The 22,585-nt window shown below is 34.7% G+C and overlaps 1 pseudogene; it reads right to left on the reverse strand.

Annotated features, from left to right (window-relative positions):
• Positions 1 to 11,323: 11,323 nt before the first annotated feature.
• Positions 11,324 to 17,819, reverse strand: LOC120214580 (annotated as a pseudogene).
• Between the last annotated feature and the right edge of the window lie 4,766 nt (positions 17,820 to 22,585).

Consider the following 22,585-nt stretch of genomic DNA (forward strand, 5'->3'; position numbering starts at 1 on the left):
GGGACTAAGAGCACGACTGTGGAAATACTTTGTATTTCGGTCACCCTCCAGCCACAGGACTTCTACTTCCAAAGCAACTCTTCTTGATCAAGAACCTTTTCAAGATAAGTATGGATTCTCAACTCTTCATCATAGAGCTTAGGGGGAACCATTCTATCAATCAATGCTTGAATAGCAACAAGTTGCTTCTTAAGTTTGTTCTTTTCTTGTATGATGTGAACAAAAACATTTTTATTCAACTTTAAAGGAATTAGAAAGAGTACTAACTGACCGATGAATGATCCCCTCGAAGTTCTAGTTTACTCGGATAAACGTACCAAAATTGGGATATTTGGTCTATCCAGCAAGGAACCTGAAAGGTCTGTTGTTGTTGCGGGCTCAATCTTCCGAAGTCTGGAGAAGAATGGGCCGATGATCAGACACCTCATCAGGTCAAGACATTTAGAGACACCTCATCTGACCCAAGTAAACTGGGGACTATAAAGCCAATATCAAAAAGGTTATTGTGATCCATGGAATTCTGAATGAAATTACAACCGACTCCTTTACATCTTCCTCCCTTTTTATCTGCACAGTGAAGAAATGCGTTAAAGAAACCGACTAAGAGCCATGGCTATCTATTAGGTTTGAGATTACTCAAATCCCGCCAGAGGGCCTTCCTCTTGCTAGCGTTGGGATTAAACCATAGAGAAAAAAAAGGAGATGTAAGAGCACTTCCTGAGATGTTAGTATGGATGCATTGACGAGCGACAATAATGTCCACTGAAACTGAAGAGTTCCGCCGAGGCCAAATTCCTCCAGAAAAACCTATCACTTCCACTCTAAAGGATTTTTCAAAGCCAAGTTTACCAATGACCCAATCCGCGATGGTGCCACTTATCCGAGGTTCAAGAAGAGCGGTCACGCTCAATTTGTGATCGCGCACGTACTCTATGAGAATCTTTGGGAACTTAATCCCACCACAGCCTTGACAATTCCACGTCAATAATGTGAAATCCATAAAGACAAAGAAAGGGAAAAGAATAAATACCTCTACTTTTTAACAACAATATCCTTACCAGCTAGATTCGCCTCCACAATTTGGAGACGGACATGGTTTTGAATGTTACTCAGAACCCCTTCCATAGCGTCATGCACATAACACGACCTCTAATGTTAACCTTAGCTTTAAAGCTTTTATTTTTAAAACTATAGGAGGTGTTCCTCTCCTTAATAGAGGGGATATGCATGTAAACTCTTCGACTAAGTGATGCTTTCCACGCTCATTCTACAAATAAAGGTTCTTGAAAATATTCGAATAACATATTGATAGATAATAAAAACGCTGAAAACAAATACAATTGGAAATCTACAAAAATAAAATATTCGCAACACACAGAGCTAATAACGTCCATTTACAATAATACATAGAGCCGTAATATACAAAATATACATATACATGAAGGACTAGAACAAAATAAAATAAAAATTATAGCTCTAAACACGACTAAAATAAATAATCACATTTGGTGATTTTAAGGGACCAAAATAATATTAATAGAAATTTGAAGGACTGAATAATAAATATAAACAAATCAGAGCCAAGATCGAAAATATTAAACAATACATGTATTGGAAACAAAAATAACCCATAAATAATATTAAGGACTGGAATGAAACAAATCAGAAACATAAAGGGGCAAATATAATTATACCTAAATGTATTCATGTTAAAACAATGACTAAAACGAAAGATGCATAAATCATAGGGTCAAATTAGAAAATTAGTAAACGTAGCATATTATATAAACTAGTGACTTAAATGACAACATTGAAAAATAGAAGCTCGAAGTAGAACATCATAAATTTCATTAATGGCTAAAATAGAACGTTACAAATGAATAGGGACTTAAACAGATATTTACCCCTTATCAAAAACACAAAGACCCTCCCCTTGGCCAAAACGGTGTCGTTCGAAAGCTAGGATATAAACCTGTTTTTTGAGTTTCTTTGAAACCTAATTCATTTTCCTTTCTTTAGATAATTAAATAGATAGAAGAAGAAGAGTTCTCCCCCATAACCCTCACTCCGTCATGACAGAAAGCGCACAACCCCTCTGGCCACCGCAAATCGGTGGTTTCGATGAGGGAAACTATGCTAAGATCCCTTCTTTCAACACCCCGAGGCTTCAAAATAACCCCCTTTAACTGATTAAAACCCAAAACCAACCCCCTTTAAAACCTAAATCCTTACTATAAAGGAAAAAGCCAAACTTTTTACCTTTGGTGGGGTGTTTCCTTGCCCACGACGAAGCTGAGAGATCTCGGGTCACCAAGGAGGTAAACTTTCTTCCCCTTTCACGATTTTAAAATGTTCTCTCTTGGTTTTTTTTTCTGTCCGAATGTGTTTTTCTCTCCTCTCTCGCTTTCTACTCGATTTTTTCCTTTTCTTCCTCCTTTTTTCCCCGAATACTCCCTGATTTATGGCTTTTCCCTTTTCTGAAAATCCTTCGGTAGGGTCATGATACCCTAAATTATCTTGCATAAAATCTGATTTCTCTGGATTTTCTTGGATTTGGTAATATTTTCTGACTTTGAATTGAATTTTCTCTGACTAATTTGGTGCATCTGTCACTATGGATGACAACATCGAGCGGTAGGATGTTCGACGACGGCTCGGGAGTGCTTGGCGATAACTCACGCGCGCGAGGAGATGGGTGATAAAGCCTCACGCGCCGATGGGAGCTGAAGAGTCGACGACGACTGCTGATGTTAGGGAAAAACCCTAATTTGTTTAGGTTGCTATCTTGGGCTGGTTGGGGTCTCCTTTGGGTCGGGTTTAGTGTTGGGCCTGGAACCGGGTCTGATCCTGGTGCCGATGTAATCTGGGTTTTGTTGTAATTAGGCTCTGGGTGCTTGTTGGGCTTCATTTGGCCTACAAAAAATGTAATTAATAATAATTAATAAAAATAATAATAATAATAATAATTTTTAAGACCCGGACAAAAACATGTGTCTACAGCTGCCCCTCTTTTCACATTCTTGTGTTAACAAGAATAGGGCAAAGACAACAAGACAACAAGTTTTTGTCTGATTCTCCTTTTTTTTTTGCTTAAAAAATTGATATGTTTGTTGTTGAGGACGACACTTCTCATATGTGATGAAGAGTTCTGGTCGGTTTTAGGTAAATTTGGAGATAGCACGGTTCCTATGTGATAAGGAAGTCTGGCTATCTAAGGGTGGCACAACTCTTACGTAATGAGGAGATCTAGTCGGTGGATGACACGATTCCTATGCGATGAGGATGGCTGACATCTTTAGGGATGATGATAACACGGTTCCTACGCAATGAGGACGGCTGGTTATCTAAGGTTGACGCGGCTCTTACGTGATGAAGAGATCTGGTCTGGGGATGACATAATTCCTACGTGATAAGGATGGCTGGCCATCTTTAGGGATGATAACACGATTCTTACGTGATGAGGACAGTTGGTTATCTAAGGTTGACGCGACTCCTACGTGATGAGGAGATCTGGTCAGTGGATGAAACAATTTCTACGCGATGAGGACAATTGGCCATCTTTAGGGATTTGTTTCAAGAGAACCTGTCTCAAGAGAGACAAAATTCATTTCAAGGGAAACGATCTCAAAGATGATTTTTCAAAAGAAACTGTCTCAAGGGAGACAAAACTCGTTTCAAGGGAAACGATCTCAAAGATGATGTTTCAAGAGAAACTTTCTCAAGAGAGACAAAATTCGTTTCAAGGGAAATGATCTCAAAGATGATGATTCAAGAGAAATTGTCTCAAGGGAGACAAAACTTATTTCAAGGGAAACGATCTCAAAGATGATGTTTCAAGTGAAACAATTTCCAAATTTGGTGTTTTGAGGGAAACCTGTCTCAAGCGAGACGAATCTGTTTTGAAAAAAAATCTCAAATGAGATTAATTTTGTTTTCATGTAAAACAACTTTGGAATTTGTGTTCCGAGGGAAACTGTCTCAAGTGAGACAAAATTTGTTTTGAGTAAAAATTGCCTTAAGTGAGACAAAATTTGATTTTTAGAGAAAACTGTCTCAAGCGAGACAAAATTTGTTTCAAAGAAAATTGTCTCTAGCGAGACGACACTTTGTTTCGAGAAAAAACACCCTCAAAGGCGATAGACAATCTGCTTGTTCCTGTATGTTGAGGAAATGCCTTCAGAAGACCTAATCATTCACTTCAAGATGTTGAATCTCCAAAGATGCCCCAACATTCATCATTTCTTGCTTCAACACTGATTCTAAGCATGAGCTTTGTGTTTGAGAGCCACATGTCAACTGCCAAGATCCACTCCAGAGAGATTGTATTGTTTGAAAAACACTTTTCTTCTTCTTTTATTTTTAAAAGTTTGAAAATATCAATTAAAAGAATGTTGAAGAATGTTTAATAAAAAATTTGGAAAATATTGACCATTTCTAGGTTTTACAATTGAGGTAAATCATAAAACAAGAGGTCATTGGATATAAAGAATTAATTACACTTTTAATCTTTTAAAATAAAGTTATAGACATTTGAAAAGTGTCAAGATTAATGTTATCTTTGAGGTATGGTTAAGTAAGGAGGGGATAAATTGTCTCAGGTATTTGTCTTTGGTCAAAGGTTTTGCATTCTCATTTCTTGGATGTTCATTGATATGATGAAGTAGCTTCTACGCACATCTGGAATTATTCTTCGATTCTCAACTCTCATAAGTGCATTCGGATTGTGCGATGCCTTTTCAAAGGATTTGTGATATCACCTTCTATACAATAGCTGTACAGTTTTTAAATTCAAGTTACCTTTTTAGGTTTTCAACTCGAATCCTACTTCCATTTCAAGATCTTATTCAGAATTTACATCTTGAAGCCCCTTTGTTATTTTTTTTCTCTATCATGTATTAAAGATTTTAGAAAACCTTTTTTTTGTAAATAAAAGATTAATCCTGATGGGCAGGATGAAATCTGAAGATAATCTCTTCTGTTTAGAAATTTGTGTATGATTAGAAGGGACTTTTAAGGTACGTAATGTAGGCTGTGGTTCATGGTTATTAAAGAAAGGGATAAACAAACAAGTGTTTAAGGGTTATTAAACCAAGGATCAATTCATTATGATGTCTTCAATCTTGTCTTGCTCGATTTGAATTTGTTCGTATGTGTCCTTTATGATCTTCTGGTGAACTAATCTTCGAACCGGTTGTACTTGATCAATCTTATGGTTTGAAGCTTGATGCGTAATTTGACTCGAGGAACTCTTTGCATGTACTTCTTGTCCATTTTTTCTTTGCTTTTTTCTTTGTTTCTTTGATTTTTTTTTCTCTTTACTTTGATTTGATCTTCGCACTTTGCATTCGGTTCACCTTTCGAGATCTTATATGGATTGATGGTCTTCACTCATAAGAGAAGAGTTTCTTCACCTTGTCCCCCAGTGTGGAGGGTGATCTTTGGTTAGGGTTGAATAAGAAGAAAATATAATTTAGGATCAAATGGGGACACAAGGGATATATATTTTCTCTTTTTGTGAAAGGATAATGAAAGAAAGTCGTTCATCATTTCATACACAGAAGTCCTTGTAGAAGAGGTATCCCGAGGGGATAAATTTTCAGGATTAATTTTTATTCATAGGAAAACAATGTAATTAATGCATGATAAAATTATTTTGAATTTTTTTTTGCTTCTTAATTCCATCATGTCTCAATTATACAAGCTCAACTTCATACAATTGATGCAATATGCCCCATGTTATCTTCTTAGAAGAAGGTTTACGCTCAAGTGAACATCTTGTACTCAATGCCTTTAGGTTTTATTGGTAGAAAAATGTCGGTTTTGCGTATAAGAAGACGATGGTGTGACTTTATTGGCTCAACGAAAGGTAAGGGTATGGCTTTTTGTGTTTCAAAAAAGATAAAAGCAATATATCAAAGTCTTAAAGAGATGTAATGTCAAAATTTGGTTCTTTGGTAGTGACAATGAATTATTTCGGGTAAAGAATCAAGAGATTTTATTTCTGGTTCAAGATGATATAAGAAAAGTCTAATCTTGCCATATGTCAAAAATCTATAATTGTTGAAGAATTAAAGGAATCTATAATTCATTCAATATTCGAAGAACTACAAGATTAAAATATGTTAAATTATTCAACCTTACAAGGTAGCATAAATTCAAAGATTTTAAAAACATTTAAGAAAATATTAAAGACTGAACAAAAACGAGTTCAAACAAAACAATGCTCTTAATGAAATTGCAAAAATGCTTCTTCGTAGATGCGAAGATCTCTTCTTGATTAGAATGACCTATCATTCTTCGACTGTCCATGCCCCTGAATTAATCAGATTCTGGATCTTGCACTTCAGTGCCTTACAGTTCTCAGCGGAATGTCCGGAACTTCTATGTGATAGTTACATATGGCATCATAGACCTTAGGATACAGGGGCTCTTTTCTTGGATCATATTGGAAGGCTCAGTCCTACAATCAGCTGAATTGGCTCCCATCGTACTAATTTCAGCTTATTCCTTTACTTGTTCGAATCTTGCTTCTATTCTCAATGTGGTGTCACATGATTAGGACCACTTCATCGAGTCCTCCATGAATTAATTCAATGTTTTCGTGAATGATGTATGTGAAAATGTTTAAATAAATGCAGTTGCAAAATGCAAAGATGTAAATGCAGATGCAACAAGTGTTGATCCCAACGATGAATATCATAGAACAATTTTCACTAGAAATAAAAGCTTTCACATTGCAAGATAGTCCATTTTACAAACATGCTTTCTCTTAGATGTTGAGTCTGAAATGGGTCAGTGCTTTGTCTTGGATCTTCATCTTTGGAAAGGATGCCTCTCAACCATTTTGTAACCTAACTCGGTTAATGCCCCTGCTGTGGTGAAGTCAGTGCGTTATTCCTTGGCGATTAACAATAAAATGATTGTAGACAAAGCTTTAATGATGGATTACTTCTTGGATCAATGGATCATCTTTCCAATCTCGAATGTTGCACGATCTTCAAGCAAGTCTTATTCTTGGATTCCATGAACTTCTTTTATCCTTCGAGGCATGTCTATATGTGCGACTGCTTGATTGAAAACTTTTATCTCTCCTTGTGAAAATTTTCACTTGAATATCCCCTTGCGGATCAACATTTTTTGATTATGTAATATTGATGAAATATAATGCAAAGAAGAATGAAAAATAACACAAACAAAAGAAAAGAAATAAGTTAGTACATGTAAGATAATCAATAAAATTAAAAGATGCTGTATAAAAATAAATACAACACCTACTCAATCATGATATCTATCCGAGAATGCTTTTATTAGATAACATTCCTACCCGGACATGCTTTCTACCCACAATGATTAATTTCAAGAAAATAATCCTAACCGCATGGTATCTAGTTCGCATGCTTTTATTCGAAAAGAAAATATATTCTACGAACTTAAAGCAAAAGGTAAGGGTTTAGAAATGCTCCTCCTTTGTGTACACTTATTTTGACGGATAGAGGTTCGGTATGACTACACCTAGGGTGACCGTTCTACGGTTCACTATATTCATGGTTTCGGCTCTAACGGGAAAAGGTACTTGAATTTTCCTTGATGTCGGTGCCCCCTTGGGCTGCCAAACCCTTGATCCTCACCCATTACAGGTTTCGAACAGAACATGTTCAATTCGAGGGGATTCACTTCCTTATACTCATAGGAGGAATAAATCCCTACAAAGGTATAAGGTATGTATCCCATGGATTATTTGCTAAAAATCATACGAAGAATAAATTCTTACGAGAGTAAAGCATTCACCCCAACTTATTTGGATCAAAGCTCGTGTCTAGAGCTCATGTTATGCAAATGCACATGATGTGTGTGAGGAGGAGTGTACAAACCTTTGACTCTAAAGAAAAAAGAAAACTCTCAAGAGAGACTTGAACACTGTTGAAAACAAAGATTTAAAAAATTAGTATCACAATTTAAAATGAAGAAATTAAAAAACCTGAATAAATGGATAATAAGTTAACTATAGACTCGAACTTATAATTTCCACCACTACAACAATGTGTAAGCGACTTACAAGCTGACTCTCTAAAACAAGTCCTCAGTGGAGTCGCCAAGATGTCATAACCATTTTGTTTTGAAAAAAAACAATTATATATTATTTAAAAAACAATTATGACTTTAATTTGAAAATTTGATGATTTGGAATTAATTTGGATTAAATTGGATAGGAGCTATCATCGACCTTTGGGTTAGGTAGGTCGAATACCTAAAAAGTCTTTTAAAACAATTTTTTAAAAAATCGTTTCTAAGACAAAAATTTGTCTGCGTTTACCAAAAATCTGATTTAATGGGTCCGAGAGTCGATTACGCGTAGGGAAGGATTAGCACCCCCACAACGTCCAAAATTGGTACTAAATCGCTTACACGTTATCGTAAATGGTGGAAAGTATGAATCGAATAGAAAGTAAAACTATGATCCATTTATTAAAGTATGATTAATTTGTTCCGAATTGAGTAGTTAGAGAAAATTCTTTAACTTGAAAAGAAATCTTGAGATTAGCAATCCTCCATCTGGAAGGCTATCTCGTCTATTTCTCATTTAAAACGAATATTCCCTCTTAGATAAAAATGCGTATCAAATATAAACTAAAAAATTGACATTTGCGTAAAATAAAATAAATTTCCATTTAAAGAAAAATGCATTGCATTATTTGATAAAAAATTAATTTAATTAATAAAATAAATTATATTTATTTCAAGTTCCCATTTCATTAAAATGTCGTATAGGATCGCATCACTTCGACTAAGTGATGCTTTCCACGCTCATTCTACAAATTAAGGTTCTTTAAAATATTCGAATAACATATCGATAGATAATAAGAAATGCTGAAACAAATACAATTGGAAATCTACAAAAATAAAATATTCGCAACACACAGAGCTAATAATGTCCATTTACAATAATAAATAGAGCCGTAATATACAAAATATACATATACATGAAGGACTAGAACAAAATAAAATAAAAATTACAGCTCTAAACATGACTAACATAAATAATCACATTTGGTGATTTTAAGGGACCAAAATGTATTAACAGAAATCTGAAGGAATGAAATAAATATAAACATCAGAGCCAAGATCGAAAATATTAAACAATAAAGATATAGGAAACAAAATAACCCATAAATAATATTAAGGACTGGAATGAAACAAATTAGAAACATAAAGGGGCAAATTATAATTATACCTAAATGTATTCATGTTAAAACAGTGGCTAAAACAAAAGATGCATAAATCACAGGGTCAAATTATAAAATCAATAAACATAGCATATTATATAAACTAGTTACTTAAATGACAACATTGAAAAATAGAAGCTCGAAGTAAAACATCACAAATTTCATTAATGGCTAAAACAGAACGTTACAAATGAGCAAGGACTTAAATAGATATTTACCCCTTATCAAAAACACGAAGACCCTCCCCCTGGCCTAAACGGTGTCGTTCGAAAGATAGGATATAAATCCGTTTTATGGGTTTCTATGAACCCTAATTCATTTTCCTTTCTTCAACCAACTCAAGAGACAGAAGGAGAAGAGTTCTCCCCCCACAACCCTCATTCCATTGTGATAGAAAATGCACAACCCATCCGGCCACTGTGAATCGGTGGTTCCGATGAGGAAACTATGCTAAGACCCCTCCTCTCGATACCCCGAGGCTTCAAAATAACCCCCTTTAGCCAATTAAAACCCAAAACCAACCCCCTTTAAAACCTAAATGCTTACTACAAATGAAAAAGCCAAACTTTTTACCTTTGGTGGGGTGTTTTATTGCCCACGACGAAATTGAGAGATTTCGGGTCACCAAGGAAGTAAACTTTCTTCCCCTTTCTCGTTTTGAAAAGTTCTCTCTTGATTTTTTTCTGTTCGAATGTGTTTTTTTTCTCTCCTCTCTCGCTTTCTGCTCGTTTTTTTCCTTTTCCCCTCCCCTGTTTTTCCCGAATACTCCCTGATTTATGGCTTCTCCCTTTTTTGAAAATCCTTCGGTAGGGTCATGATACCCTAAATTATCTTGCATAAAATCTAATTTTTTGGATTTTCTTGGATTTGGTAATATTTTCCGACTTTAAATTGATTTTTCTCTGATTGCTTTGGTGCATCTGTCACTGCGGATGAAAACATCGGGCGGTGGGATGTTCTGCGGTGCCTCGGGAGTGCTCGACGGTGGCCCACGTGCGATGGGAGATAGGTGGTGAAACCTCACGCGCCGATGGGTGCTGAAGAGTCGGCGGCGACTGTTGATGTTAAGGCAAAACCCTAATTTGTTTAGGTTATTGTGTTGGGCCGGTTCGGGTCTCCTTCGGGTCGGGTTGAGTGATGGGCCTGGAACCGGGTCTGATCTTGGTGCTAATGTAATCTGGGTTTTGTTGTAATTGGGCTCTGGGTGCTTGTTGGGCTTCATTTGACCTGCAAAAAATATAATTAATAATAATAATAATAATAATATTTTTTTAAGACCCAGACAAAAATAGGTGTCTACAATATGTATGGAAGTACGATATAAGAAGAAAGGCATTGATTACAATATAGGTAATAGCATATTTTTACTCAAGTATATGCAATATCATATTTCTTATCATTATCAATTTATGAATACCATGCTTATCAACATTTATTTGTACACTACTCAGTCAAGAGTCATTAATCGCTCAATTTTCAATTGCTTTATGATCTACCCTCACAGTTATTTTATTAATAATAATTATATGGTATCACCTAGCGTCAGATAATTTTATACTATACTATTCGATATCACCTAACATCAATTACTAAAATCAATATTCGTTCATGATATAAGTTAATGTCAAGTATCATAAAAAAACACTCGTGCATTATTCATTCATGTATATCAATAGTAATAAGATATTCGGTGTCACCTAACATCAAGTAATAAATAACAATGTTGCATAAGTTATGTTTCCATAAGTGGTATCATAAGTTATGTTTCATATTATGAAATTTCGAAAGAATTTATTATTATGAGTTTTATTAGCGATGTTGAAGACATACAAAGTGAGTTATATTGCAACGAGTTTTCAGTTGTAGAGAGATTAAATTCTCAATCAAAATCCCATAAAAACCCTTTCAAAGTGATTTGCAAATCTTAATATAAGATTTACAAATATGATGATAATGACTTACGAGGAACTTCAGTTTTCAGTTTATCCTTTCATTTTCACAATAAGATCTACAAGACAATGAAAAAATGAATATGTAAAAGAAACAACAAAATCATAATATCTTCTTCTCTAACAATAACATGCCAGACTGAGTTTCATTTAAAACTCGCCTAGGCTATTGTTGTTTTCGTCGCTATCGTTTGTTCTAGGTCCAAGCGGACTTTTAGAAGGTGTACATGCTGAAGTTGGAGTCAAAACCGTGGGGCTAAAACGTGAATTTGTCCTCGGAGATGCATTCACATTCCTTGATCTTGGACTCAAGTTCACTTTCTCTAAAACCCTGAACTGAAGCTCAGATGGATAATCCCTCATGCAACTAATTCTTGCCCCAGCTCCTGTGCACCACTTGGAGGATAATTGTTGAGCTAGCTGATATGATTTCACTTTATGAGAATCTATCCTTCTCAATATCTTTTCCTTGGGTATAGATTTTCGATCTTCCTCGTCGTCGTCTTCGCCGAGCAAGTTGATCTTAGTGAATGCAAGTTCCTCCTCAGATAGAGATTCTTCTGCTGATGCATAGCCATCTTGGGTCTTTGGTGAAAGTGTTTGATGTTCACGGTGGAAACGCGGCGATAGCGTTTTTGTCTTCAAGATTTCGATGACGTCGTGGATTTTCTGTATTTGAAGGTTACTTATCTTTGAGAACAATCTTGACATTGTTTTATTAGAATTTTGAGCAGCGTCTTCATCTTCCTTTGTTGAGCCCTTGTTCTCTTGTGCTGAATTTTCATTAATCATTGCCTCGGTTTGTTGCGAGTCTCCTTGTGTTGTTTCGTTACTTGCAACGCAAGAATTCTTTCTGATGAAAAATTGGTCGTCTTCGGTAGGGCTTTTCTGAAAAAACCATTAACTTTATGCTTGCTTATCATCTTAAAAAACAATAGAGGAATTGTTGTTGTTTACCTTTACATCTGTGAGATCAACATTGTGCTCTTGAAGAAATGATAAGAACTCTTGGAAATTCTCTTCCGTTGGGAGATAATGTCCACTATGGGGCCAAATTGCCTATATAAAGTTGAATCAATCATTTTAATGCATGAAAAATCTTACACAGTGAAAGATGATCAAACCATTTTACCTTCAAAACACCTTTTTCCGCCACCAATCTTCCGGCAGCCAATGTCGCTCCACCGGCCAGAAAACTCGAATGCTGAAAATTGCCCTTGTTTTTCTGTCCAACATACAATTTCCTAGTAGCACTCAGAACAAAAATCCATTTCACGTTCTCTGGTCCTCCTGCGGTATCAACAACATCCCCACTCTGTTTGTGCACTAACTTTTTATCCCTTACTACTACTTCAAACTCATTCCTTTCGGCCTGTAAATCGAAAAGTAAACATGTTTCGCATAAACCAGATCATTCTCGTATGATTAGTCTTTTAACAGAGTTGTATATGAAATCGGAAAGGGAGGATAAGCTTACTGGACCAAGGTACTTGATGCATTGTTGCTGAAGCTTCGACCGAGGGCAACTTTCAAGATGGACTTCTCTACCTTCTCCTATATCAAGCCTACATGTTCAAAGTTGATAGATTGATGTTGTAAGTTATCAAGACACAAAAATCCTTCCATGATTCAATGAAATCTTACCAGTAAAAGAAGGGTTCTTTACTTTCACAGTGAAGCCATTTGGCATAATAAAATTGAAGATTATGGCCATAGCGATGCCTAGGATCAATCTATATGCAACAAGAATCAAGATCAACAAGAGCTAACAGTTTACTAAGAATTTTTCATTCTTGAAATGGTCATTACCGCCTCAAGCCAGTGTTGCAAAGCAAGTTTTCGAGCCTTTTCGTCCTGAGATAACCCTTTTCCAACCTGCAAAAACAAGACAACATTGCAGGCCAAATGCATTTAAGAGCTTACTTAATTACCTTATCCAAGACTTATACTTTGGCAGCTCGTATTCTTGCTCTAAACCATCGTGAAACCGCACTCTCCGGTCTTTCGATCTCGAAGAACGATATAGAGCTTCGCTTGAGTTCCACGAAATCCAATAACTTCCACCTACAATTAAAATGTGAAGATGGAAATGTTTGTATTCATTTTATATCGATCTTGTTATGTACTTGGTAAAATAAGATAATAACCATTTTTGCTCAACAACAACTGCACAGTCTGCTAGCTGCCGTCTCGTTCGGAAACTTTTGTACACCTTCTGCAACTTCAATGCAGCCTGGTATTGCCGCCCTCCGACATCCGACAAGTCGGAATGAGACTCTTTCTCAGGCATGCCATTTGGTGTTTGCAATGTGTCATTGTCATTCACATTCTCGCAGATCTCTGCTGTAACAGATGCCTCATTTTCGATATCGGTATTCGAGATCATGGTCTATGCTTCCTTCTTGCTAAACCTTAAAGATTGGTCAAGTTTTATCCTCCTTTAGCCATATGATTCCATCTCATTTTCTCTAAAAAAACATCATTGAAACCAGCTGATGGCAACACTTTCTTAACAACATCATCCTTGGAACTGATGGATTTCAATTGAAAATTTTGGAAACAACAAGCCAGCTCTCAAGACCTAAATGTAAACAGAAGAAGCAAAATGATCAGACGTCACGTTGAGGAACCATATCTTTACATCCTTATTTATCCATTTATAATCTTGAAACTCTCAACGTATTTTAGATGTAATGATAAGACACATTACACTCATAAATAATCAGATTCTAACCTTAAAAACAAATTGTTAAGTGAAATAAGAATGAGCCCTGAACATAAACAATAAAACAAACATTAAATATAAAAAATAACAATACCAATAAAATACTTGATATTTGCATTGTTCATGAAAATAAAAACTAGAAATGATAGATCTTTTTTCCCCACTACAACGTTTAATGCATAGACAAGAATCAGCACAAAAAATAACAAAACCCAGATGAAAATTGAATGTCTCTTTTTATGCCTATATGTACATATAAAATGAAGAATTCTTTAGCATATAACATAAAAACTAAAATGGTAGGACAGAAAGAAAACGTTACCTCAAAACCAAAAGAAACAAAGACAAGAAACGAGTAAAAGAAAAAGAAGAAAGGAAAGGAAACCAAATAGGGTGCCCAAAAAAAAAGGGAATTTTGGGTTAGGTACCAAACGTGAGAGGAAGCGAGCAATGTGGAGATGCTACTCATTGGGTGGCCTTGGTGAGAGTTTCTTTCATCTCTTACATGTTTAAAAACTAGTGCATTATAAGAAGAGTTAAATATAGGGTACAAGGGGAAGGAAATATTAGAACAAAATGAAATTGCAATTGAATTTGTGTAAGGTTTAGGTATCCACTAAAGTCCAAAGGTTTGTTCTATATTGAGGGTTAGACAAAACATAATTATAGTGCTAAGATTATTGGTTGCTAGACTCTATGTCCAATTTAATTTGTAACTATATATTTAAGGTTAATATTCACTCACACCATGTAAAATTTAAAAAATTTGTATATTTTTAAAATCGTTAGATAAATAAAAACAGATAATTAATATTAATAATTTACATATTTTACACCATGTAAGTGATGAAAGTGTCTTAGAGAGGAAGAGTAGATTATCGGGAAAAGGGAAAGATAGAGAGAGCTATTTCTTGAAGTGAATAGAGGTTTATATATTGACCTTCATGGTGTAAAACCTAAAACCATGATTTTTGTCTTTCAGCTAACAAGATGAATAAATGCAGTAACCAATCAATAGATTAGGTCTCTTTAGATTTTTTTTATTTGCCTATTTCCATGCATGTCAAGAGGTGATGGTGAGTCGGAGGGTGTTAGAGGGTTCAAATAATTCAGGAGGTATAGCTTTCGACTCTAGATGTACAACACTTGTCTTAAGAGGTACAACATTTATTCTCCTTATTCAAGAAAGTTTCATTCGACTTGATCCGAGATACGAGGTACTCTCTTTGTCAAGGACTTTTAATGCCTTTACATTCCTTGCGGATAGGTCTTAACATGTAATACCTCCTACCCAATCAAGGTATTAAATTCGATACAGAAATGTCACATTACAGAATTTGAACCATGACTCACAAATGGACTCAAATTCATCTAGAACTTCTATGAACTCGAATTAGAAGGGATTAATGAAACGATAGTTGAGATATAAGCCTTGAGTTTTAAAGATGGGACCTTCAAAAATTCTAAAAAGGTCTAGTTGGTATTCAAAAATTATATCTCTAGCTTTTATGGAAATGGTTTTCCATAACCAACTGAAAAGTCTCAAGAGAATGTCTAAGATTGGCTTGGTGGTATTGAGAAGGTTGAGGATGATGGCCTTTTTGACTTTGTTAAGAATGAAGATTTCATCATCAAGACTTCCTTTGATTGTCTTTTAAAAAATCTGCAAGTATATTAGTTTTTCCTTTGATGTGTTTACAATTGAAACTTCGAAAGAATATTTTGAAAATCATTTTGACCACCTGAGAAGTTGATGATGAAGAACTTCTTTTTGTTTAAACTTGAGCACCTACAGAAAGAAAGACATATCCATTTCTACCAAAAAATGATTACCAATAAGATGGAATTCAAAATTTGAAATTCTATTCTTGGCTGCTAGGATCTCCTTGAAAGTGGAATGATAATTAGTTTATGCATCAATAAATCTTCTACTTTTCTAACCACATAAGTTCCTTTTATTATCTTTTTCTTCAGAAAGAATTATTTCTCAATTTTTGTTACTAACATCAGTTTGAAGAATATGTCTTCAATCTAAAGGAATTTGTAATGGAGGCAATTCTTAAAGTTTTTCTTTAAGAAATCGAACTACTTTTGTTTCAATCTCTTCCTATTTATGAGCATTTTTTATGAAGGATTTCTATACTTTTATATTTTTAGAACTTTAATACTGTTACCACCTGTGAATCTTAGACTCACAACCCTTGCTTACAAACACAAGGCCTACGCACTCTTGTTACCATGCGAACAACCACGCGGATACACCCTACGGGCAACCAACAACAACCATGTGTAGATACATGTAACACCCAAACCTAACATATCACCCCAGTCAGTGATATATGTATCCCAAGGCTCGCATCAAAGGAAGATGGGCTAACGCTTCCAATTTACTTGCACGATCAAGCAGAAATGTGACTGCTTTTTCAATGGGACCCTGATGTTATTTGGTTGACTTTCTTCTGGACTTACGATCAGATGTCTCTTAGCTTTCCACCACTTCTTGAATCGCATCAATCCGATATCGGGAATTCAAGATACGCTCAATTTAGTGAAGACAATGCCCTTTACGAGATTAATACGAGATTTTATGAATATTATGAATTTTTAATATTTTATTGATTATTTGTAATATAATATAATATAGGATGATGTATTATCTTTTAGGATTAAATTTATTATTTTATTAGGAATTAAGATATAGTTAAAACAATTATCTTTAGTTTATTGTTGTTAGGAATTAGGATAGTGTTGTTTTTGTTATTTTTATTATTATTTTCAAACATCACTAATACTACAACAAGGACTCCTTCACCCTATATAAAGGATGCTCTTCCCACCATTGTAATCATCAAGTTTATTCTTTTATTTAAGAAAAGAGTTCTTTTTCGCAAGAGCTTATTGCCTTGTGCATTCGAAGATTCTTTTTCTTTTAGTTCTTTTGAGTTCTTGAGAGAAAAATCTTCACACTCTAGTTTATCTCTTCATTGTGATTAGAAGGGCTGGTTAGAGTCATTTATCGAATTTTCCTTTTCATTACGACTATGAGGGTTTGATAGGATAATTATCCACCTATTTTCATCATATCCATCTTTATTATCAATATCATCCACATCACCATATCCACGATTTGGCCATAAACCCTAATTTGGCTAAATCATCCTATTTATTAATTCCTTATTTTACTTTTATCTTCCTTGTCTTTATTTATCTTTATTATCTCAGTCTTTATTATCTTAATCTTTATTCTTGATTTTCCCAACAACCTAATCCCTACATTATCCATATTATTCCATTCAAATCCTTCAGCTTTATTCATCGAGTCTAGATTTTTCTAGGTTTGATTCCTTAACGAGAGAAACAAGCATTCATCCACTACTATTACTCTATTAGTCACCAATCAGGACTAATACCATAACTACTCTAGACAATCAATTAGCGGTAATCACGCCACCTCTCGAAACAATTAACCAAAATCAACCATATGACAATTGTGAGACAGCCAATCAAGATTGGTGACATGACAACTCCTAACCAAAGCTAAGCCCAAGGTACTATAAATATCCATGCAAGAGAGGTCCAAATGACCAAGACTCTAGTGACCAAACTGTCGACACTCATTTTTTTGTCCCATTTAATAGTAATGCTATTAATTATTATTATTATTATTATTATTATTATTCATATTACTATTAATATTAATATTTTTTATTATTTCAGGTTTTACATATCCAAATTACAACAAGTTGAGGCTCAGAACTCGGAAGCCCAATACACCCAAACCTGGAGCCCAAAGATAGATCCAGAGATAGATCCGACCCGACCCGAGACCAATTTGGGGCCCAAACCCGTTAGGATTTCCAGAAGGTTTTCCAACCGTCCATCTCCACCAATCCCAGCTGCTATCACCTTGATGCCGCCCATCACCACCAGTGTCACCAATCAACACCAACAAACCACAAAATATCAGTATTTGTATATTATTTTACATGTATTATAAGAATGAAAAAACAATGTAAAACCTCTGGGAGTTTGGGGGATTTCGAACGGAATAGAAAGAAATAAAAAGGCAGAATATTGAAGGTAAACATTTCTTCGTGTTTTGATATTTTTAGTATTCGAAATATAAAAAAATACAATAAAATAATGAACGAGCGAGAGATTACCTTCAGCTGGCATCGTTCACGACGTTGGAGGGACCGGTTTGAAGATTCCACCGTTGAAAATCAAGAGGATGTCGAGGGGACCAACATACTTTGGTTTGGGGACGATCCAACGGTGGATGGTGGCGAATCGAAGTGAAGAAAGCCAAACGGTTTCGGCTAGATTTGGGGAGTTTGGGGCCGATTTGCGCAAAATCGACCCCAGAACGGAGATAGTGAGGCCGAGACGAACTTTCCGGTGAAGATTGGTGGCCATCGACACTGATCACGACGGTGCTACGGCGGCCGGAATCCAGCTCTAAATTTTTTTTAAAACAAATTAAAATTAAAAAAATAAAAAAAGAAAAAGAAAAGTTGGTATATATAGGAAAAGTTTCGGGGAAAATCACCCTTAGGGCCCCTAACTTTGCCATGTTTTTACAAAAGTCACTGTGACCATTTTTTTATTTTCCCATTTTATATGTATGTTATATAATTTTTGGTTTAATCTCGTTTTAGTCCCCCTAGTGTAGGCTTGTTTTTGCATTTTAGTCTTATAGGGATTGTTTCTGAAATTTCCTTTTTTATGCCTGATATTTATTTTTAGGGATATTATATTTATAGCCCATTATATTTTTGCATGTTTATATTTCGAGCACCGCATATTATATTTATTTATTTTAATTCGGCTATATAGTTTTAGTTTATTTTCATTTAGCCCCTTTTATTTATTTATTTTTATTATTTGTAATTTTAGCCTTAAATATTGAAAATGTTTATTTTAGTCACTTGTATATTTTGTTTTATTTCAATTATGGCATTATAATTTAATAATTTATGTTTTAGTCCTACTTTTATTTTTATTTCAATTTTTTGCATGTTGTTTACATTTTAATTCATTTTAGTCTTAATTAATCGCGCATGATAACCTCATAAGCATCCCTTGACTCGATTCAAAATAAATTGACTAAGGGTAATATTCAAACAATTTTATATTGTCGTAAAGTGATTGTCTTAACGTATAAGAAAGTTACTTTCGATAATTTTAAAATGAAAGTTTATCCTGGTAAATAACACCAATGAAATCGAATCCATTTTTAAAATTCAGGGATTGAGGAAAAGACCGTATTCTTTTAATTAAATTCATCGAGAAAAGGATTGTTAGATCGAATCTAAGGTCTCGTCTAGAGATATTTAATTAATTGAATATCCTTATTCTCATTAAATATTGGTAAAATAAATAATTAATTTTATTTGTTTGACGTATGCCTTTTGCTTTATTTTTGCATGTGCTTATCAATAGATTTTCAAAACAATAACATTCGAATCGATATTGAAAATAGTATTATCCTTTCATTTCGATCTAAGTGATAAATGAATGCTCTAATGTATGAGAGGTTATTTATTCTCGATTGAAAATAATTAGATATTATTGTTTTCAATCGAATTAATATTTAACTTTAGAATGGAATTTTAATATTTCTTTATTTCGATTGGAGTAAGAATCGATTGTTTCAAGGTATGACAGATCGATTCCCCTCGATAAAAAATAATTAAATATTATTATCTTTCATCCAAAATTTCAAATAACATTATTTTAGGGGATCTTAAATTAAATTAGACTCGAACTTGTATATTTTATTGCAAAGACAATTAATTAAATAACTAGGTACCGATTTAGGGCATTGTGGGGATGGTAATCCTTCCCCACACGTAACCGACTCCTGAACTCAAATTTTGGTAACGCAGACCCCAAGTTTATTATTTTAATTAAAATTAATATTTTATTAAAATGGTAAATATATTTTTGGGTGCCCAATCACACCGTAAACAAAGATTGGTGGCAACTCCGTGAACCATATTTTATCACAAACTGGTCATTCCAAAGATAATTTTCGAAGCGGGGCCTCCCATTTTCCCCCTGGAAATGACCATTTCGACAGCTTGGTGACTCCACTTGGGACGTTTTTAGAGAGTCATGCCATTAGTCGATTAATAAATTATCTTTGCAAATACAAATTACAAGTTCGCTCTAATTTGGTTTTTGATCCCCTATTTGGTTTAAATGAGTGCTTATAATTGGATTAACTGCTAAATAGTTGTTCTAACTTGTTTGTTGGTGTTTTCAGAGTAAATAATTGTTCAGGATTTTGAGTTTTTTGTTTATAGTTGTTTACTTTGTTTTTGCTTTTCCTTACACACTGCACATCTGCATTTACATAACATGAGCAAGAACTCTGATCTGTCCAATTTAAGTAGGAGTGAGAAACTACTCCCTCATGTTGTTTTCACCTCAGCATGGGATAGTGAATCGCTCCTGGAGCTCATGCCTTATGGTACTCGTGATGGTATTCACCTTCGTACGGACATAAGGAGGTGTGTTCCCTCGAATTGAACTCGATCCACAAAAGCCTGTGATGGGCCAAGATTGAGGGTTCAGTAGCCCAAGGGACTGGAAAGGAAAATTCAAGAACCTATTACTTTAGAACCGAACCCGACATATAGTAAACTTAGAACCCAGATAGAGCCTTACCCAGATCATATGATCCCGTAAGGAGAGTACACAAGGAAAGCCTTTTTGAGCTTTTTTTAGCGTAATTCTAATTCTCGAATAAATGTATGCGAACTAGAGATCATGCGGTTAGGTTTAATTTTTCAAATTAGCATGCGAACTAGATGGCATGAGGTTAGGACATTCTATAAACAAAGAATGTGGGTAGAAATCCTGTTTGGGTAGGTTTTATCGACAAATTATATTATATATGATTAATTCATTTATGATTACTAACCCATTTTCTCTGGTCCTTCTTGTTTTATTTTGTTACCATTTTACATTGCATTATTCATTCCATGGTATTGATCCTTGATCGATGTCTATATAGAAGGCTAGTAATATGAAACGAAGGATTCAAAATGAGGTAGAAAACAATGCAGACACTCTGAGATGGTTTGAGCAGTTCAGCTAACAAATTGAGGTTGTTTGAAGACTGGCTCAGATATGGCTGGGCACACACATCAATGACCGTCAAAATGACCTGATCACTAGCTACCTTCAACATGCACAAGGAAAGGCTCAGTACTTGGTTGGTTTATCACATGATGATGATACTATAAGCGAAGGATTGAAGCACGAGACTGAAGAAGCTCATAGGATCCTAGACTTACTGGGGCACATCCAACAATTAGGAGAGATAACTCAGATTTATCTGTGATCTGTTTAATCCTTGTAATTGAACTTCGTTTCTAACATGAAAAGTTGTTCTAAGGAATCGTTCCAGAATCAACACCTTGCATTGCATTGCATCCATATCACATTTATTTTTTCGCATTACATTTTAGTCATATTTTTCACATTCATTAACAAAGCCTCAATATTAATAAAAAGATTACATGGCATAATATATATGCATCTTAACATACATTAATCATGGATCCTTGTGATAACTCACGGAGAATCTTGTGACATAAATGCTGAAGGCAAATTAAGGCCACCTAATTCGTGCCTAGAGAAGATAACTAAATATGAAGTTTGGGGAATACTAATAAGAACTGTGGGTACCAAAAAGCAACTTATAGAATTTGATTGGTTCAGAGACATGGTCTTTTAAAGAGCCAGTGGTGCATTAGATTATAATGACCCTGAAGATCTAGCCAAGCACCCACATGTCTGATTAGTAATGGGGCATCCTCATTAGTAATAGATCATTTCATCTATTATGAAGCTCTATTTCACTTGCACTGTCTTGTTTGAGTTTGTTTTTGTTATTTCTTTCTTTTAAATATTATGGTGATTGAACTTATACTACTTTTTAAGGTTATGAGCAATGAATCAAATTTTTATTATGTAGTTCATTGAGTATCAAATTAATTAAGGATTCTTTTTATTTTTCAAGAATTATAGATCTTTGGAAAGTGACAGAATTAGACCTTTCATATCTATTCCAAAGCCAAAAATATAATTACTCGATTTCTTTTACCATTCACGCTCACCACCAAAACCAAATTTTGACACTACATTTATATGAGTGTCCAGAGTCATACCTTTACACCAAATTCATATTTTTATCTTCACCGAAAGAGCCGATCTTTTTATAACACTACCTTTCTCCATATACACGACTTCAAAGTCACACATTTTTCTTTTCAGATACAAAACCCTCATTTCTATACTAATAAAACCAGAAGGGCTAAAATGCAAAATTTTCATTTGTCCGTGAATCTTCCTGCAAGAAGAGACGAGATGTGACATCATGGATTAACTTTTTGAAGAGAAGCTCAAACAATTGGGACATGATAGAAGCAAGAAGAAGAAGAAATAATGGAAATGATTTAAATAATTCTATCATGTATTATTTACATTGTTTTTATGTAAATAAAAGTTAATCCTGAATATCCATCCCCCCTGGGGATACCTCTTTTTGCAAAGACTTCTATGTATGAAATGATGAACGGCCTTCTTTCATTTACCCCCTTACAAAAGAGAAAATATATCCATTGTTGTTCCCATTGAGCCTGAATTTTTTTTTTCTGATTCAACCCTAACCAAGG

This window comes from Hibiscus syriacus, unplaced genomic scaffold (genome assembly GCF_006381635.1).
Source record: "Hibiscus syriacus cultivar Baekdansim isolate YM2019G1 unplaced genomic scaffold, ASM638163v2 tig00110065_pilon, whole genome shotgun sequence".
NCBI classification, from domain to species: domain Eukaryota; kingdom Viridiplantae; phylum Streptophyta; class Magnoliopsida; order Malvales; family Malvaceae; genus Hibiscus; species Hibiscus syriacus.